A 20,819-nucleotide genomic window follows, 5' to 3' on the forward strand; every position below is an offset into this window, starting at 1 on the left:
CTGGCTGGTGTGGCTCAGTAGATTGAGTGCTGGCCTGCGAACCAAAGGGTTGACGGTTTCATTCCCGGTTAGGGCACATGCCTGGGTTGCAGGCCAGGTCCCCAGTAGGGGGCACATAAGAGGCAACCGCACACTGATGTCTCTCTCCCTGTCTCTCTCCCTCCTTTCCCCTTTCTCTAAAAATAAATAAATAAATAAAATCTTTAAAAAATGATTAAAAATAAAATAAAGTTCCATTTAACTTACTAATGAAGAAACCCCCAGGATGACAGAGTTGGCTCAAAAGAGAATATGAAAGTTGAAAATTGTAAAGTCAGTGGGAAAAAAAGAAATTATTAAACAAAATTGCTAATTTTTATACAAAACTGGGTGATGTCCTAAACTGTAAAAATAATAATTTCTGAGGTTCTTCTGTACTAAATGGGGAAAAATCACCCTCTATTACCAGTTTTAGAGAGTTGTAAAATATCTGGGCTTTAATCAATGGCAAATTTATATTCCCCAAAGAGTTAGAGTTTTTGCTAATACTAACAATGTTAAAATATCCTTTCATATCCATCTTTGTGCTCATGTGAGTACCTCTTAAGGATGAATTCCTAGAAGTGAAATTTCTGAGTATATTAATTTCCAATTTGGAGAGAGTTTGCCGACTTCCCTTCGTAGAAATCGTCCCGTTTTACCTCACCACGAACGACCTGTGAGAGACTGTGTCTCCACATCTCCTCCAACACAGTCTTGTTGAGTGTTTTGCCACTTGCCAGTCTAAGACTGAAGTAGCATCTCATTGTAATTTTTTAAAAATATTTTATTTATTCTTAGAGAGGGAAGGGAGGGAGAAAGAGAGAGAGAGAAACATCAATGTGAGGTTGCTAGGGGTCATGGCCTGCAACCCAGGCATGTACCCTGACTGGGAATCGAACCTGCGACACTTTGGTTCGCAGCCCATTCTCAATCCACTGAGCTACGCCAGCCAGGGCTTTCATTGTAATTTGAATTTACATTTTTCCTTGTTATAAGTATGGTTAAATGTTTTTCATGTCTTTACAAATTATTTCTATTTCTTCTACAATGAATTGTCACTTCATAGCCTTTGCTTTTAGAAAATTTAGCCTTTAGTCTGTCATATGTGTTCCAAATATTTTCTTTTCACAGTTTCAGACATATTTCTAATTCTAGCTCTACTAGTTACCGGCTGTGTGATGTTGGCAAAATGACTCAACTTCTCTGAGTCTACATTTACTTGTCTGTAATGCAGGGATAATAATATAGTCCTCAATGCCATATTTAAAACCCTGGGTGAGGCAGGTGTTTTAGATTCTAGAATCTTTTAGTACACATACTGTATATTACATGAAACCCCAGGAAGTATGAGCTCTTTCAAGCATTACTATTTCTACAAGAAACATATGACTGTATAGATGGGATTAATAAAACCTACACATGACCTCATATTAGTTTAAGTTTACCATTAAATGAGCTGTGCCAAACTTTGTTTTTGGAAAGTGGAGTACAGGAAAATCTTCTACGGTTTTATTACATCAGTTGGTTGAAAGTTAAAAGCTGGGTGGAAGAGAGGCATTCTCAGTGTTATTGTGACTGACTGTGAGATATAACCTATTGATTAGATAAATATTGAGACCGGTCCACATGGGACGGATTGGAAGTGAAAAGACACCCAATGAGGATAATATTAGTAGCTTGTGAGAATAAAGGAAGGAAACATAATAGTATCCTGTCAAATACTTTTTACCTATGGGTTTTAATTATTGACTATGACTGCCCGTTATTGTTCCATATGGGCCCCATCAAGCTTACTTTTGATTTCAGAGCTTTTCAGAGTTTGGGACTGTGGTTAAGGTATCGTCTCATAAGGTTGTTGCAAAGATTGAATTAGATTAAGCATTGCATCTGAAGTGTCAAGACCAGCTCCTAGGACATGGGAAGCACCACGTAAATTTCTCATTGTTGTTTTTAAGACAGGGGTGCTAAGTCCTTGCAGCTCATTTTTCTGGGCCTTTTGCTTGGCTTTGTGGGGTGGCTTGGTGGTGGAGTGAGCTTCCTTGTAGAAGAGACTGGGATATTTGAAGTGGAGAGAAGCATTTTTACTCTTTGATGGTGTAGAAGAAAACATGACTGGGCTTTGAAGCCAGAAAGATCAGGGTTCAAATTCCATAAGATAAGCTGCTTTAAAGAAGGTGGGGGGGGACACCTACCTTGCAGGTTGCTTTGAGGATTAAATAGAACTCAACAGAAGAGAAGCTGCTCTGTATACAATAGGTGCTCAGCAATGAGAGTAGCTGTTTTGCTAGGGTGTGTTCAGGAGGGCTGAGGTACCACCTTTGCCCAGGTCCAGTCTGAAAAGCGCACAATCAGCCCCGGTCATGGCTGAGAATGAGGGGCTTGGACAAGGATCAGAGAAAGCATTTATTGCCCCCGAGAAACAAAGTACCTTACAGTGATCTGTCTTCAGGAAGGTGGCCCCAGGCCCCCCTTTGTGACATAATGGCCTGGGAGGGGGCCCAGCGAGGTCTCCCAGGAGCAGCTTTGCTCCCCACTCCCCCCTCACACAGGCCAGAGGGGAAGGTTTTCCCAGGTGGTGTGGTAGTGTGAGAGCCTGTAGCCTTTAGCCTCCCGGAAGTTTCCATTGTGCTGTGATTTTAAGGTGTAGGCTGCCCCTGTTATTAGAGAGTATCCTGAAGCTTTAGGTTTAATGTTCTCATACTACAAAGTAAGGCTGCTATCGCTTGATCAGTATACCCTGAGGCTAGACCCTATCCATTTCTGCTTAAATCCCTACAACTCAACCCGGCTGTAAACCTTGAGGGAGCACCTACCATGTGCCAGGTGCTGAAAATACAAAGACGATCTGATAAGTTTCCATCCCAGGAGGGACTGGCGCAGAGGAAGGATAACTGATCACTCTCAACGGGGAGTGCGGGGTGTTGAGTGATGTAACAAAGCTATGAATGCAATGCTATGGGGGGCACTGAGAAGGGAGAAGTGAATTTTCCCTAACCTCCCTGGGAAAAAGGAAGTCCCATTTGATCTGATCTTTGGACTGAGTCAGCAGGCCAAAGGCTTAGAGATGAAACGAGGAGAAAAAAAGGCAGAGAGGGAGGGAAGGTGGGGGTGGGGGGAGATGGGGGAAGGAAAGGATAACACTCCGGGTGAAAGGAACAGCAGGAACAAGGGCAGGCATATTCCTGTACTTGGTCAGTTATTTATTCGACGAGCGCGTACTGGCTGAGTGCCCGGCACTGTTCCTGGCCCTGGGGATGCAACAGGGAGCACGGCAAAGCCCCTGATGCTCTCATGGAGTTTACCCTTTAGAGCTGGGTGGGACCGAAAACAAACAAACAAACGAGGTCATTTCAGAGAGCTACGTGTGTTATGAAGAAAATAAGTCGGGAGGAGGTACGACAGAGAGTACCTTGGGCGGGGCGGGGCGGTGGGGGGGGAGGGGGGGAGGGCCGGCACATGCGAGATTGGACAGTCTCAGGCAGCGCCCTCTGGAGGAGGCATTTGACCTGAGAACCAAGTGGCGGGAGGCCGCCTTCTGGAGGCAAAGTGTCCCGGGTGGCAGGGGCAGCAAAGGCACTGTAACAGGGCAAGGCCTGGTGTGTTGGAGGAACAGAAAGGCAGCCAGCCTGACTGGAACTGTGCGAACAAAGGAGGGACGGGGGAAGACCAGAGCGGGGCAGGCCCAGTCAGTGGGGCCTCGTGGGGCACCGCCAGGGGGTCGTTTTGAAGAAGTTCCATCTGGCTGCTGCGTGGACAGTGGGTGGGAAGCAGGGAGATCAGTGCGGAAGCTGTTGCTTCTTTTAGGCGAGAGATGTTGGTGCCTCCGCCCAGGGTGGTAGCCGCAGAGACAGGCGTGTTCTGAGCAGAGATGTATGTTGAAGTAGATCTGCTGCCGATGGCCTGGAGCGGCAGTGAGGGAAGGAAGATGTGAGCACACCGAATGCTGTCAGAGGTAGAACACGATGAGGACGCAGACGAGACCTTGCTCGTCGATGCAGGAACAGTGGGAACGTGCGCTGGAGAGAGGGTGCTGGAAAGGGGCGGCCGTGAAGGGAGGGTTTGGGGAAGGGATGGGGCTGGCCTCACCCAGAAGAGGCGAGGGGGCGGAGCCCCTAAGAAAGCCAGGCTGACAACCTGTCTGCGAGGCCAGGAACCTCTCAAAATTCTACTGCCAAGGGTTTTGTTTGCTTGTTTGTTTGCTTCAAGAGCCCTTTGGCTACATCTGAACAGGTGTTTGGTTTTTTTCGTAAACATCCTTCCATCTCTTTTTGCTTTATAGGATAAATATCTGCCTATTCTCACAACTACCCGTTGGCCTCAGCTTCTCTTCTCTCAGTGGGTTATTCAAAATGTGCACCACCTTCCAAGACAGGCAGGACATTCTGCACATTATAGGCCCTGAGAAATGTGTGCTGAGGGGCACTTAGAGGTGTTTGCTTTCAGAGAGGAAGAGATGATTGTTTTAATCCCACTTAACAACTCAAGAGATTTGACTCAACATTTTGACTGGGAAGGGACATTATCGGGCTTCTTAGATAATTTTTGTTGGCTGGCTGGCTGGCTGTTTCTATTGTACTGGCTCTGAGAGAGAGCCTCTCCCGGTGCCCTGCAAGCACACAGCAGGCCTGCAGGGGTCCTCAGACTCTCTCCCAACCACTGCGCCAGGCTTGTCCTCTTTAGCAAACATTATCTTTTATTTAAACAGAAACAGTAGCCACCAATCTTGTTACATAACATACCAATATCCTAGGGTGTTAAACTAATGTAGTATCTACTGCTGGTGAGTGGTGATCTGTCAACACAGAATATTGCCGAAACATTCAAACAGGTTTGACTTTCTGGGCCTACTCAGAATTTTGGAGCTGGAAGGAACTTTAGAGATCTTCCTATTTCATTCTTCCTTTTACTTACTTATTTATTTTTAAAAAGATTTCACTTATTTTTAGAAGGAGGGGAAGGGAGGGAGAAGGAAACACCAGATTAGTTGCCTACTAGTTGCGTCTCCCACATCCCCAGTTGGGGACCTGATCTGCTGCCACCCAGCCCAGGCCCTGACTGGGAATCCAACCCTCGACCTTTTGGTTTTCGGGAGACTGAGCCACACCAGTCAGAGCTCAAACTTCCTTTTAAACTGTGAAAACCAAGGCCCAGAGAGACAAAGACTTTTGCCCAAGAGGCAGACCAAAGGCTAGAAATCAAGCTCTTGATAATCTAAATAATCCATCACACATTTTTAGATTAAAGGATTAAGTGTTAAACCTTTCTTGTTCACAATTCTTTCTTATCCCAAAAACCTTTTATTTTTTTTTGTTTTAGACTTTTTCAGTTTTGTCAGTTGCGAACAGTGACTCCGTGCTCCTGCTTTTGCTGAAACTGCAGATCCGAGACTGATAACATACATACAACACTGACATATTTGAAGCAGTTTTGTTGTTCTTACTAACATTAGGACTGGATTCACACCCAACCATATACAACATATGTTAACTGAATACAATTCGAATGCAATGTATATCAACGACATGAAATGTATTTCGGAGATGGCCGGGTGGAGTTGTGGGCGAAGCTTGGGCCAGGGGGCACCCACCCCGGCGCAACTCTGCTTTCTGGTCTCCGAGGAAGTGAGGAGCCGCAGCGGCCACGTGAGCGGCTGGGCTGGCTCTTCCCCTGACCCCTGCCAACATTCTTTTTCAAACTGACCTGTTTTCCTGCTGGGAGCCTGCCCCACTCCACCCACCTGGTGGCTCCCTGGATTTCCTGACCGCCCTGGCTTATTTTTTAACCTCCTGTTCCTTGAAAAGCACCACCCCACTGACCCAGAACTTGCGCTCCTCCCCTCTGGTCACTGACCAGCCTGCTGTCCTGGGGTTACCATCCCCATCTCCGTCTAAAAGGCCTTGGAAAATCAGTAGCCCTAAGGGGCTGAGGGCCCTCCGATTTCCGATTCCCCTAAAGCCTCTTCCCTACTCCTAGCCCGCCGAAAGTACTCGCAAAGAGACAAGAGGGAAAATGCCTCGATTCCGAGCAGGGCCTGGTTGGGCCGGCACGATCTTATTAGATGCACTGCCCTGCCCGGGAACTGGGGACCTCCTCAGGTAACTCAGGCTCCGGGTCCGAGCGGCTAAGGTGCAGGGGAGAGGTACTGTCTCGAGCCCTAAGCAGCAGCGCTGTAGCACCCCCTCCCGCCTCCCCCAGGTCCCAGGAACCCCAGCCTGGACCTGGGGACGAACCCCCAACCCGAATAAACGGTCCCCTCTCGTGCACGGAGGGCCTCCCAGCCTCTTCACCCTTTCTCCCTACTCCTCCGGCCGGTAGGCTCGTTCACCGGGCTCCGCGGGCTAACCCCGAGGGGCCGGACCCGCGGTCCGCGCCCTCCCCGCACCCAAGCCCCGCCAGGACAGGGGGTGGGGGTGGGGTGGGGGAAGCGGGGGGCGGAGTTCCGTCCTTCGCTGATTGGCTGGGGGGGATGGCTGCCGCCGCGCGGAGCCAACCCGCGGCGTGTTGCTATGTGCCCAGCGCAGGGGATAGGCGCGCCGGCGCGTCCGTCACAGGGCAGCCCCCGGCCCGACCCGGAGGGATGCGGAGTGGCGGCGGCGGCGGCCGTGGCGGAGGCTGTGGCTTTAAGAGCGCTCCCAGCGCCCGGGATCCGGCCGGGCGGTCCTTCGCTGCGGCGCATCCCCGCGGAGCCGAGCCCGGCGCTGGCCAGACGGGGCAGCCTGCAGCCGGGTAAGAAAACCGAGCGCTGCACGGCCAGGTGCGCGGGGCACCGGGAGCGCTGTCAGCCGAGCGCCGGGCACCCAGCACCCGGCACCCGTCCTGCGGCCTCTCCGGGCCGCCCCCGCGGAGCGCGGCGCCTCTGCCCAGCACCCCCGAGGCGGGGTCCGGCGTGGGGTCTCCGTGGGGCCACGGGGCCAGGAGGCGGGGAGCTGGCCACCGGGGCCACGTGACCGGTTTGTTTACAAACACTCGCGGCCCCGCCACGGCGGCCACGGCGGCGGCGCCGGGAACCGGGGCGCGCGGGGTCCTCAGTCCGGGCCGGGACCCGCGGGAGGAGACGGGCGAGTCCGGGGTGCGCGGCTCGGTGAAGGGGACCTGGAGACCCGGTCGCCGCTTCTTCCTTCGTGTAGTTCCGTGGGTTCGGACTCCGTGGGGGCCCGGGCGGGGGCTTCGGACGTTTTCTGTCTCCGGTGACGCGGGCTGTTTGCGGGAGACGTCGGGTCGGTCCTGGAGCTCGGCCTTGCCCCCGCCCCCCCCCCCCCCCCCGGGCCTACGGGGCACTGGCCACGCTCGGAGCTCCCGGGAGCGCTCGGCCGGCCGCAGCCGAGTTCCTGCCTGGCGCTTCCCGGCGCCTCCCCTGTGTCCTTGCCAAGGGGGTGGGCGCCAGTGCGCTGCTGCCCAGCGGAATGTAGGGTCCTCCGCGGCGACCACTTCTCAGGAACCGGCACCTAGGGCCAGCCCCGGCCTCTGCCTGCTGCAAGTTCACCCTCCGTGGCTGCTGACCTCTTCTGGGTATCTGCCCAAGCGGTGGCTTTTCTCCCGTTGGGGGCTGGGGGCACCCACCTGTTCTTTTGGACCCACCCCAGGAGACTGCTGCCTCCAACTTCGCTCTCAGTTTACAGTTGCTTAAAAAGCCAAGCGAGTGAGCGTCCCCGTGTTTTTCAGTTCTGCATGTAGCTGACCCTCCCACAGTGTCCCTACTGTGAGTGGCACAGGAAACTGCTTCTGGGCTTTGCTGAGGTTTTTGCTCTCTGGCCTCGTGGTTGATTTGCTGTCCTGGAGTCTCGAGGCAGTTTTCAGTGGCTGCTGCTCCTTGTGAGTCTAAAGGCTAACAGCACAGCTAGCTACTCATCCTTTTTTCCCTGCCTTTTCTCCCTTTTCCCTCTCTTCTGGTCCAGCAAGATGTACAAGACAGGGCTTCCTGTCCTAGAGCACTGGACAAGAAGAGGAACTGCTACCCTGGACCTCATTTGTTCACAGAACATTAGTGGCACAAAGGAACTAGGAGGGTTGAGAAGTTAAGCGACTTGCCTGTGGTAAACATGTCACTAGCTTGGGGCGGGACTTGACCTCACACGCTTGATGCTCTGCAGTGCTCTTGGTTCTGAGAACTTGGCTTTGTGATCAGTGGGATTGGATTCAGCCCCTCCTGGCTTTCACTGCCACAGGACTGCACACGTGGACTGTGAGTTCTGTCCTTCCTTCCCTCATTGCTTTCACACTTACCAGTAACACTGAGGTGAGTCTTGCCCTGGTGAGGAGGAATATTTTAATTCTTCTGAACTAATGTAAGTGTCTACAAGTTTGTTTTTTATAAATCGAGGGACAGGTCCAGCCTGAAGAGGGTCGCAAACATCCCTTTGACATCTTCCCTTGTCCTCAGCTCCATGATACACCGTGTCAGGATGGAGTAGAGTGGGGGACCTTGGGCTCACCCCCGTCCTCAGTTTGGTTTTGCCTTACTGGTTTAGGATTCAATAACAGCATTTCTGAGATTGTCTTGATATCTTGTGCTTGAACTAAAATCCAGAAGCTTCAGGTTAATGGTGGAAAATGGGAAAATAAACACCATGCACAAGAAATACTGTTTTCCTTCTTCCCTCTAGGAGAGTGGTTTTCAAGCTTTGAGTGGGATCCGCAGTGAGGAATACATTTTACATCACCGCACAGAAGTTCACAGCTGCAGTCGCTTCAATTGCCCAAGCTACCTGCAGCGTGCGTGCTCTATTTACAGTTCTTGTCTACTTAGTTAAAAAACAAACAAACAAACAAACAAGGGCTGGTCATGACCCATTAATTTCTTGACCCCTGGCTCACGGCCAACAGTTTAAGAAACAGTTCTCTGCTCTAGGGCAGAGGTCCTTGAACTTAATATGCATAAAGATGACCTTGGGAGTATTTGAAAATGCAGTTTGTTAATCCACTCTGGAGATGTTTGTTCTCAGTGGGGCACATTTTTAATAAGTGGGCCATGAGACTGTGGTGCAGGTAGGTGATAAGAAGCCCTGACCTAGTGGAATTGTGGGCAGAGAACAATGAAAGGCATTAATTTGGATACAAAGTGTGCACAGCCTTACTCAGGTATGTGCCCCACACTGTGCACACCCAGAATCGCTCATCTGCCAGTCACAGTAGCCTAGGCTTTGACAACTCTGAGGGTATATAGTGTTTGCTTTCAGTTGTCATGAAACTCGGCTGTAGGAGGTAGAAGCCCCTACCCTCCTAACACCCCATTCAAGGGGTGCTGTTCACTGTTTGTGCAACTGGACATTTTTAGATGTGTGGGTTTGCGGTCACAGATTATGAGATTTCATTGTCTTAATGATTTTAAGTTAGTAACACAGTCATTGTGCCTGGGATATTGACAAAGAGGTTGACTTTGTTTCATATCTGGGTATTCCAGGCTGTAAAGTCTGAGGGAAGGGTAGGCTGATTTTACTTGTTTGGAGGTGGGGGCGGGGGCTGTCAAAGGCTTGTCTGTCAGCAGTTGTTAATAAGAGGCACAAGTTCCCTACCTCCTTGCCCTCCTCAGCCCTGGCTCTTTCTCCCGTGGTGACTGCTCGTCTCCTGTCTGCGCCTGGGTCTTGTCAGTCACCCAGGGTCTGAAGCCCTCACTTCTGTCTACCTTCGAGCACAGACACACCCACATCCGATGCGTTCACATGTTGGGTGTTTCCCTCTTAGTTACTGTGTCCAAACATGTGGCTAAAAGAAATTTCCTCGAATCAAAGCTGCAATTTAGCTTCAGAACAAACTCTAAATTATCCAAGTTCAAATTCAACTATGCTCCTTTCTGCCAAAGGTATGCCTTATATGGGATTCCTAACTGTAGGACTGTTGAAATTAACTTTAATAATGCTCAGTTTTGGTCAAGCAGCTCACATTTAGAATTTTTCGTGTTGAGCCTATGGAAAAAAGAAAGCAACAGAAGGATGGCAACTGGTGGGATAGATGTGCTAGGAGAGGGAAAGCAGAGGGAAGGGTGTTCAGGAGCAGATTCAGAGAGAGGATGAGGATCAGTTTCCTTGTGTGTGACCTTGGCATTTCCCTAGGGTCTGTGGACCAGAGCCCTGGGTGCTCTGACAGTTGCATTTCCTTAGCAGGAAAGGGTAGTAAGATCTGGAGAAAGAAGCATCTTTTTGAACTTTGGCCTTCAGTGATGGAAAGCCAGGGCCTGCAGGCTGAAGGTGTTTCGTTAGAGTTGATAGTTTTCAGTGATGTTATCCTTAATCAAATAAAAAGTGATGGTACTTCACTTTCCTTCCTCTTTTAAAATTTATTTTTTATTGTAGTTTTGTTTTTTTACATTACCCTTTGGTTCCCTTATAGGCCCCCTCTCCCCAGCAGGCACTCTGCTTTCATCCTAAAGACCACACCTGCCCGAACTTCCCTGGGAGCTGTAGATGTAGCCCTGGGGGCTCTGAAAATAAATCTGATCCTTCCCCTTACAGTCCCAACCCAGCTCCTTCCCCGCAAGCCCCCCCCCCCCCCCCCCCCCCCCCCCCGCCCCACTTTCCATGCCTGACCTCCCACTGTCCTCACCTGGTCTGCTCTGCCTCCGTCTGACCCCCCTACACACCCGTCCTCCTAAGGTCTCTAACGCAGGCAAGGTTTGTTTTCATCTTTGGGCCTTTGCTACTGGGGTAGTTCCTCTTCCCAGTGTGCCTTTTATCCAGAGTTTTGCACAATTGGCTTCTCTCACTCGGGTCTCAGAGAGCCCCTCCCTGACCAGCTACCTAGAACAGCCCCTCCCTTCCCTGCCCTTTAGCGTCTCTTAATCCCCTTAACTTTATTTTTTTCAAAGAACTTTAACACCGTCTGGAAATACATTGTCTATTTGGTGGCTGGATTGGAAGCTAGAGAGCTCCTCTCTCTCTCGCTCACTGCCGACTGGCCTGGCGTGGAGCAGCGCTGGGTAAAGTATCTGTTGTCAGAGTCAGTGAATGAAGGACTTAGGAGCCAAGGTTGGGTCTGTAAGAGTACAAAATAATGCTTTATTTTTGAGAGAAGAAGAGCAAACACATTTTTTCCTCCCTTCTCCTGGGGTGGGGTAGGGTTCCCTTGGAATCACTTTCTTTTGGGATTTCTGCTTTTCACAATGTTTTTTATCCCTTTATTCTTTTTATAGGTCACCAGAGTCTCTAAAAACTCCATTGTTGTTTTGTTGTTCATGAATGCCTCTTTCCTCCTCCCGTAGCCTGATCGTGGGCCTCGCTCTGCTGACAGACACAGCATTTCTCCCAGTAATCACCGGTCGGTCGTTAATGTTGGGAGGCGCTGTAAGTAGGATTAAGAGCCTGGGATTTGGAACCAGGAAGGTCTGGATAATTAGCTCTGTGATCTTGAGTGATTTGCTAAAATTCTCTAAATCTCTGTTCCTTATTTGTAAAAGGGAAGTGGTAATAGTTACCTATCACACAGGGTTGATGGAGGATTAGATGAGAGATGCATGGAAACCAGGCGCGGAGCCTGGCACACGCGTGCTCGGTATGGGCTGCTCGTTTCAACACTGATGTGCACGGTTGGAGTCTCCCTCTCCACGGCCGGCAGGAATTCCCAGCCCATTGATTTGGGAATGGCCAGGAAGAGGGGAAGACTACCAAACCTTCCATGTAAGAATGTGCAAACCTGTGGAAAACTTTTACGGGAGTTGATTTGAGCCAGTGTAAGGAAGATTATGTGAAGGTGGGAGGAAGCAGCGCGGGGATTGGATTACAGGGCAGTGAACAAGATTGTGTGCCCTCCGGAGGGTGGTCATTTCTAAGGTATGTTACTCAGATGCTTGAGAGCAGTGGTCAGGGCTTGCCTCAGGCAAAGCCAGACCTTTTACTAAAAAAGTTTTATGTCTGGAATGTGACTACCCTCCATGACCTGTCAGGAATTTATGATGAGATCACCCTGTGAGGTTACTTTCTGGAGAACCTTTTTCATCCACAAAATCTCAGATTAGCATAAGTAAGTGAAGACTAAAAATGTCACTTAGAATCTATCAGAACTGGAATGGAGTTTAAAAATGCACAACTCTAAATAAATACCCATATGGGAGAAGTAATATTTACAGAAATTTTTGAAAGGAAATGTTGTCCACTTGTTCCTCTGGCCATGCTTAGTTTGGTCCTTGGCTTAAGGTGGGGCACCTGAAAGCTGCTACTCAGGGCTCCTCTCTCAGCCCCGCAGAACTGTCTCACTGTGCTGTTGAGTCCTGCCTTTTGTCTTCAGCTGTATGTAACTTGATACTGCATTTCTCTGTTGAAAACTTAAGCTGCAACTTAATATCCCCTTTAAAAAGTTAATTGGAGAAATTTCTTTCAGAATCAAGTTCCAGGAAAAGCTTTGCCTCTTCAGAGGAACTGGACAATTGGAAATTTGTAACTGATCATGTTTCTCTTTTTGCTTTGGCTGCCAGGAAGCACAAAGCCAAATTTGTGGCTTGAATGCAGTCACTGTGGGGCCCTGCATCCTAACTTTTTCTGATGTTATCCTTGTAATTTTTATTTTCTCTTAATTTCAAGTTAGTGATTTAAAACTTTATCTTAATTAAATACATGCTGGGTTGGGTATTAAAAATCTATTTTAAGTGTTACATTTTAGAGATACACACATTGAGGCCCAAACAGGCAAAGCTTAAAAAAAAAAAAAAAAGGACTTAACTCAAGATAGACCTAATTAGGGCAAAGCACAGACTATAATCCATACCTTTTGTTCCTTAGGCCCAGGGCTGTTTCCACTCCTGTGCATTCTGGAATAATACCAACTCCTGACCAAAACCCTAAGTAATCCACAATGTCTCAGTCCTAGGCAGAGCCTACCCCTTCTCTGTGATGGGCCAGAGGAGCATTCTGCTAGTGAGGTGCTCCTTGCCACCCCCATTCCTGTTTCCTGGTTGAGTCAGCAATGCTGTGCTCTCCTGTCTCCTGAGCTGCAGGACCGCCAGCCCTCCCTGTGGGCTGGAGAATGCGGTGTGTCCAGACTTTGCGGCTTTGATGTGAAACTAGATTGCCAGCTCAGAGCAAGAATACTCACTCTCTGGTATCTAGAGTCCTACTGTCTAGAAAGGAAGGAAGGCTTGACACTCAGAGGGCAGATGGGTGCCACTGAGGCTCCGACAAGGTCCTCTGGGTGTGAACAGTGGCCGAGTTCGGTTGGCCTTAAGAAAGAGGCTGTAGTTTATCTGATGTGAACTTTATTTATAGGAAATAATGATTTTGTTTTGTTTTCCCATGGAGCTCTGGCGGGAGCACCTGGGGCAAGAGAGCACAGGCTTGGAACACATCCTGCCTGAGTCAGGAGAATTTTGATTTCTATTTCGAGTGAGAAGAGGAACCTCTGGCCTGGGGCTGACACTCAGCTTTGGAGATTGTTTTATTTTTCTGGGTGATAATTATTCAGCGGATAGTAAGACCTTTGGGAGATAAGGCATGGCCCCTGTCCCTAAGAGCAGTTAAGGCCCGTGTATTTGTTAATGCCCAGAATGCAGGGCAGAGTTGAACGTCATCCCAGAGCTTCAGCAGGAAGGGCAGGCGTGTCAAAGATGGGGCCATGGAGAAGGAAGAGGACTTGAACACATAGCCGCTCTCCAGGGGAGCAGGGTGTGCAAAGCCAGCAGAGGTGTGAACGTAAGAGGCAGTGTGTCAGGAATGTCCGGGGGGCACGTGAGCGGCGGGAAGAGAATACTGGGGTGTTGTGCAGAACTCCTAGGCCAACCCAAGGTGCACGAGGTCAGAGTTCAGGATGGGCAGTCTCTGACCAACGCAGGCACTTAATAATCAAAAGGAGTATTTCCCAGGTTTTCTTCTAGTGCAGCCCATCCCACACGTGTCTGGGGTCTGGAGATCACTGAGGTACGGTGGTTGGCCTCCCTGGCAGAAACCAGCCACCTCGTATCCTTGACCTTGGGCCCCCTTTCCCTCACTCTCGACCCATTTCCTTTTCTTCTGTTTGTGTGACTCCTGCGTGTGTCACCCCTTTAGCTTCACCTCTCTTCTGGCCCCTGTCTCCTGGGGATGCCTCCCTAAATTGACCTACTGCCAGATGGACCGTAAGGTGGAGGTGGACTCTGTTTCAGTTGCCATCATAGTAATGGTGTAAAGACGTAATCTGTAAACACAAATAGGGGGTTTGGTTAGTTTAGCTTACGTGATTCTTAATTTGTTTCCTTTCGGATCTGAGGGAAAACAGTATCCCCACACAGGACTGCGGCCTTCCAGCCGAAGACCCCCTTGGCAGGGGGACACCAACCACCAGCTTGTCCCCATGCCTTGTCTAGGGGTCCCCTCTCCTCGCTTGTTTTCTCAGGTTTCTGCAGTGAAATGTCATAGCATCGAGCCAGTCCTGAGAGTCTGAAGACTTTGTCGTTGTTGTTGTTTAAAAGATTTTATTTATTTTCAGAGAGAGGGGGAGGGAGAAAGTGGTAGAGAAATATCAGTGGGCTGGTTGCCTCTCACACGCCCCCAGCCAGGAGCCCGGCCTGCATGTGCTCTGACGGGAAATGGACCCAAGGACCTTCGGTTCACAGGCTGGTGCTCAGTCCACTGAGCCACACCAGGCAGAGCAGATGTTTTAAGAGAACTTAATGCCTTTGATCTGACTTGGACTCTTCTTCTGGGAGACGTTTTGCTTATTGCTCTAGAGGGTTCAAGGACCTGCCTCTGGCTTGTCTCAGGTGAAGGATCCTGGGTGTTTGGAAGATGGGGTCCCAGGATTCAAATGTTGATTCTGAAACAGGTCATCACAATAGTGCCTGCCTCCCTGGGGGGTGGTAAGGATTAACCGAGGTGATGCATATCAAGTACCTGCCCCTCCTGGGCCCACAGTAGAAAAGTGAATTGTGGAGTCCTGGAGGCTTACTGACTGTTGCTGCAAGGCCTCAGGTGACTCCTGCCTGCCTCCTCCCCTCATTTCCCAGCCTCTTGACGAAGGCTTTTTTGAGCTCTTCCTGCCGGCCAGACTCTGGGCTAGGCCTGGGCGATGATTAACCAGTGCTGGTCTCTGGCCAGGCCTGGCTCAGTCTAGTGGGAAGACTGACCCATAAAGAAGAACCGGCTTTGTGGCGGTTTCTCAAACTATATGAAAAAGCCGCTCTGGCAGTCGTGCGTGGCTCCGCTGGGTGTGCCAGGCTGGAAGGGAAAGGGGGCTGTAATTCTTATTAAAATCTGTCTGCTATTCCCAGAACAGAAGAAACCCAGAAATTTGCTCTAGATGTGTCTCCCTCTTCGACCCTCCTGGGTTTCCTCTCCTTCAAGAAATGGCAACACTAGATGACACTTTAGCAATTCTTAGGACGAAATACCTCCCTCCTTGTCCTGGCAAAGGCTGGGGCTTCAGGCATACCAGTGTTCTTTTGGGAAAGGGCCCCTGCCCTTCTTTCTCTTGAGTTTTGAGTTTAATTTCCAAATTCCAGTTGTGGAAAGGCAGGGAGCCCAGCCACAGAGTCTAGGGTTTTGGATTTATTTGAAAGCCAGAGGCATGCTGACAGCTGAACAATGACCTTGTATTGGCAGATTTGGGATGCATGGTTTGTAGCTAATTGGGGCCCCAGCTGTGCCCTGGGGGAGCAGCAGTTAGACAGGAATCAAGGTCACACAGTGCCCAGAGTCCAAAGGACGTTCATTTATTTAGTAAATAATATGTGACTGTGTGAGACACAGATGACAATCAAATAATTGCCTCAGTAAAAATAAAGCTACCGCTGTGAGAAGTGCACAGGCCGGTGGATGGGGAGCCTGCCCAGTGCGGGTGGAGGAGGCCAAGCGGGGAGAGGGTCCCTGCGGAAGTAACTTCTCAAGATTGGCCACATCTCTTACCTTGTTTTCCAAGATCTTGTTTTCTCGGCAGGTCTTCTAAAGGGCTGTTTACCTTATGGTTTAACGATAGCTGTGTCTGGGGTCAGAGGAATGGATCTGACCCCTGTCTGGGTCCCCAGATCACAGGAAAAGGCATTCCCATTGTTTCGGCCGGATGGTCATCCCTGAGCACGGCAGGTACAGAACCCAGGACCAAGGCCGAAAGTGCTGGAAGAAGAGGGCCCATCTGGTCTCTCCCGCAGGTGGGGTAGAGGCAGACTCAGGGGTCCCTTTGCTTCTTGGCCCGAACCAAGCCTGGCACTTCCTCCTTCTGTGACTCGGTTGTTGAGCACAGCAGCTCGGCCTGCCGAGGGGGTTTGTGGGGACCACCCGGGAGGTCTGACGTTCCTGGGTTGGCAGCCTGAGGGTTTCCCTGAGGGCCCGGAAGTCAGTGCCAGCCTGGGGAGACGCCATGAAGGGCCTGGAGAGGCTGAATGGGGAGAGTTCCTGCTGTCACACGACAGCCAGGTCAAGCCGTCGGAGGTTCCTGTGTGTGGCTTTTTGGAGGTGCGGCTCCACAGCCCTGAGGTTTAGACACCTCCTGCCAGTCTGAGTGAGCGGATGTCACAGAGTTTGCTGCCTTTTTAACTTCGTGGAGCATAAACGTATGTGAATCCCATGTCATGTCCAGAATTTGGTATTTTAAATGTCCCGGATAGTGGCAAAGTAAGTAAGGAGATTTTAAAACTGTCAGCCCTAACCCTGTCCAGGTAGCTCAGTTGGTGAGAATGTTGTCCTGATGTGCCAAGGTTGTGGGTTCGATCTCCGGTCAGGGCACATGCAGGACTCCACCGATGAATGCATCAGTAAATGGAACTATACATCAGTGTTTCTCTCTCTCCAATCAGTCAATGAAAAATATATCAGCACGATAGGGCCACATAGCTTCATGACATTCATTCATTTCACTCAGTTAACACTTACCAAGACTCTCCAGTGTTCTGAACGCCAGGAGCCCTGGGGAAACTGTGGAAGGGTGATAAAGACTACACTTGTGACTTCAGTAAGTTCCCTGTCTGGTGGGGAGACAGACACATGAACAGTGTGATGAAGGCCATTCCCTTTTTGGATGCTGGAGAAAGAAGGCCACCAACTCTGCTTGGGGTCTCGGCGGAGCTGGGGTGAGGGATGAGCAGGCATTTGCCATCAGGGAAGATTGGTTAAGGCGTTGCAGAAAGGCTGCAACCACCGAGAAGAGGCAGGGAGCGAGCTTGGCCTGCTGGGAAACAGGTTTGGAGTGAGGTGGGAAGGTGATGAGAAGATAAGCCACCAGGTCCTCGGTGCCACCTGAGGTGTTGGGCTTTGTCCTGTAGGCTGCTAGGAAACCACTGTGGAGGTTTTGAAACTTGAGAGAGATGTGATCAGATTGCGTTGTATAAATAGAATTCTAGAATGGGCTGGAGAGGCACACGCTGAGTCAGGGAGTCCAGTCCGGAAGCAGTCGCAGTAGTTGAGGATGGGAGAGGGCAGGGCTGGCACAGTGCTGCTGGCTGTGACCATGAGGGTGGTGGCGGGAGGGTGCGTTTCAGAGGCAGGACTCACCGCCTCGGGGACGGGTGAAGTGTGACAAAGAAGGAAGAGACAATATGGGGTGTTTTCTGCTTGGGCAACTGGGCCTGCAGGAGGAAGGAATAGAATTGGGATGAAAGTGATGGGGGCCTGGGGAGGAGAAAGATGGTTTTAGCTTTGGGTGAGTTTCATTGAAGTGCCACCCTGGGAGCCAGATAGGGGCATCCTTTCAGAAGGGGCCCAGGTTTCAGGAGCGGGAGGCAGAGGTTTGAAGACTGGAGGGTGAGGCACACAGAGGGAGCGCCCCCAAGGAGGGGGAGGAGGTGGGAGAAGAGCAGCCAGGGAGACCGCGGCTCAGGCAGGGAGATGGGAGAAGTGGGGAAGGGAGAGTTTCAGGGAAGAGCAGCCCATGAGAGAGCTGAGTGCAGCGCCAGGGCCAAACCGTGTTAGCATTCGACCGTATCAATTCATGTTCTGATGGGGCAGGTTGCAGGCTGCCCATATTTTCGTTACTCAAAAGCCTGGTTATGATAAATTATGTTCATGGAGCGTCGCCAGAAGGCTCTGTAGCTCTTCCATCCCTCCAGAGAGTTTGCATCACTGGACCCAGCCAGATCATCAGAGGGCTGTGTTCTGGGACTGCCCCGATTTGACCTGGCATAGAATCCTTTGTACTGCTTTGCCCTTTGGTGTTCATTACACTGTCTGTTTTCCTGGAGGGACAGTCTTATCAGAGGGTTACATCGAAGGAACTTTTGGGATGGGCTGGGGAATCTCATCCGTTGGGTTACTCATTGTCTCCTCCCGTAGGAGAATGACTCTCAGAAAATCCGAACAGTCAAGGTTCTTTTATTTTCTAGGAAACACAAACCATATAACTACTCTTTCGTTTTTTGCCTTGGTTACTAGGGAGCTCAAAGCCAAATTTGCCATTGAAATTCATTAAGTGTTTAGCAATTTAACAGCATGCATTTCTATGTCCTAACTCCTCTTTTTTCTTTTATTTCTCCTATCCTAATTTCTTAAACTGTTTTAATAGGATTGTATTGTTAATATCTCTGTGAGCCAGTTTAAATCCTTTTTGGAGCTTGGAGTTGTATAAGAAAAAGAAGGAAACCCTCACACAGATAGTCTGGGCTTTTTACATTATTTTTTATTAAAATGATAGAAACAACCCAAAGAGATATCTGATCTCTTCAAAACCAGCTAGCAACAGCTATTTCTATCTAATATCTAGTAAATTACATGCAAGTTTCAGTATTTTCAAAGGGAACTGCCTTTTCTCTCCACAGATGTTCAAACAGATGCAAACCTCACATGGGGGCCTCCCCGGGCAAAGTGCTGAACTCAGGGCCATGTGGTAAATACATTGCTGTAGTAACAGATGTTGCAAAGACACAGGCCAGCAGCCATCTCTGACTGGACGCTGTGAGACTGGCGTGTTCTGTGACTTCACTGAAACCAAGGTCAGAACAGAACGGTGGATGGATGCTCTGCTCGGGGAGCAGGAGTCAGCTGGCGGAGACATGATTACAACATGGAATCAGGACTTTAAAAGCTGAAGGAATCCTAAAGATCATGTAGGATTATCATCTGACAGATAATACCCCTGAAACCAAGACTAGGCCCTGTGTCCAGGATAGAGATGAATGGTTGGTTTTGTTTATGAAAGAGAGTGGTTTCTTGAATACCCAAGCTGGGTTTGTTGATCAGCCGGGTGGGTTTGAAGCACCACCTGCGTCCAGTGCTATAAAGTGGGTAACTGTGAAACACGATGACATCGACTCTCCCTCATGTCTTGCACATCAGCTTTAACAGGCAGTTTTAATAGGAGCATTTCAGTCAGGTTCTCACTGGTACTGGTAGTTCCATCCTGGGATTAGCAGAGTCATGGCAGACTGCGGAGGTAGCCTTTCCTCCGCACAAAGTGGTGGAGTGGTCTGTTGTTTGGAGTGACATCGCAATAGTATCAGATCCCCAGCTAAGCCACAAAAACCTACTTAAACCCCAGTGCACCTTTAAGTGGATTTATTTAGGTCCTAACCCTGTAACCACCATGAGTCAGCCTCAGAGACAGGAACACTGCTCTGTTTGGGTTCTGTGAGTAAACAGCTCCTGTGCTTTTTCATGCTTGTCGGTGAGGACGATCACGGCTAATCAAGGTTATTGAGCACTACCCATGTGCCAGGTGCTGTGCAGAATGCTTCACTTGGATTATGTCACTCGATCCTTTTGTCTTCTCCATGAGGCAGGCTCTGTTGTTACTCCCTTTTAGGCAGCTTACCTGATGGTGGTGCAGCAGGTGAGAAGAACCAAGACTGAACCCCAGTCCATCAGCTTTAGATCCTCGCCCCACCAGCAGACTACACCGCCACCCACTCCTCTCACCTGGCAGCCCTGGGAGCCTGGGTCCCTCTGCTCCCCGGCCTGGGTCCAGGATTCTGGTGAGATGAGGACTGGGCACAGAGGTCAGTCCTCCTGGCTGAAGGCCCCCATAGCTACCCTACCTCCTGTTCCAAAAGTGGCTCATCTGTCCCCTTCCTGCCACTGCCACCTGTTTCTTGCCTCCAGTCAGGGCTTCTCTCCTCCCCCACTGATGGGGGGGCAGACCAGGGCCGCTCAGTCGTGAGCCTGCTCCCCTCAACGCCCTCTTCAGGCTTTCTGAGAGTCCCTCCAGTACGTAAGAAATGGAAAAGTGGGAAAATGGTTAAACTGTAATCCAACAGCCAGCCAGCCCTCCGTCTATCTTATCTGTCTGTCTGTCTGTCTGTCTTAGACTCTGCAAATACAAAGTATGGGCATGGGTGCCAATGACAGGTCTTTATAAGACTTAAAAATTCACCAATAGCCCGGAAGAACCATAGTTCTCGGCATCTTAGCACAGGATCTGAGTGAGGAATCTGGGGGGAGAATGAGCCTGGGGACCCGGAGTAACCTTGTCTCCTATTCCATTACATGGGGGGGGGGGGGCTCAGTCACGTCCTCCACCCACATGGGTGGGTGGACTGGTCTCGTCAGCAGCCCACTGCGAAGCAGAGGGAGTTCAGGTCAGTGACGGCCTCTGCCCTGTACCCTGTGCTGCTGAGTTCAAGGGCTGCAAAGATGACTAAAATGTGGCCCCTGCTCTTGGAGCTTACCTCTACTGGAGGAAAGAGAGGCAGGAAACGATCACTTCAGTTTCAGGAGGGTGAGTGTCAGAGAGAGGTGGGCACAGAGGAGTGGCCCGTGAGCCCAGTGATGAGGCGACATTTGGGCTCAATCTTAATGGATCAGTAAGGGCCTGGTGAACAGTGGTGGGAAGGGTGTGTCAGGCTGAGGGAATGGCATCAACAAAATTTGCAGGGTGAGATGCAAGGGTGGCGTATGAGGAGGGACTACAAGAAGTTTGGTTGCCAACACTTTGGAGAGTTCCTGCCATGGGGTTGACCCTTAAATGTCCGTTCAGTATGT

The 20,819-nt window shown here is 50.1% G+C and overlaps 1 protein-coding gene across 1 annotated transcript in view; it reads left to right on the plus strand.

Annotated features, from left to right (window-relative positions):
• Window positions 1-6,568: 6,568 nt before the first annotated feature.
• The window catches only part of YPEL2 (yippee like 2), a 58,208-nt gene continuing 43,957 nt past the window's right edge, over window positions 6,569-20,819 (plus strand). Inside the window, exon 1 of the mRNA XM_028519986.2 lies at window positions 6,569-6,747. The gene's annotated coding sequence lies outside the window, so the exon portion shown is untranslated. The remainder of the gene's footprint in view (window positions 6,748-20,819) is intronic.

Source organism: Phyllostomus discolor, chromosome 8 (genome assembly GCF_004126475.2).
Source record: "Phyllostomus discolor isolate MPI-MPIP mPhyDis1 chromosome 8, mPhyDis1.pri.v3, whole genome shotgun sequence".
NCBI lineage: Eukaryota > Metazoa > Chordata > Mammalia > Chiroptera > Phyllostomidae > Phyllostomus > Phyllostomus discolor.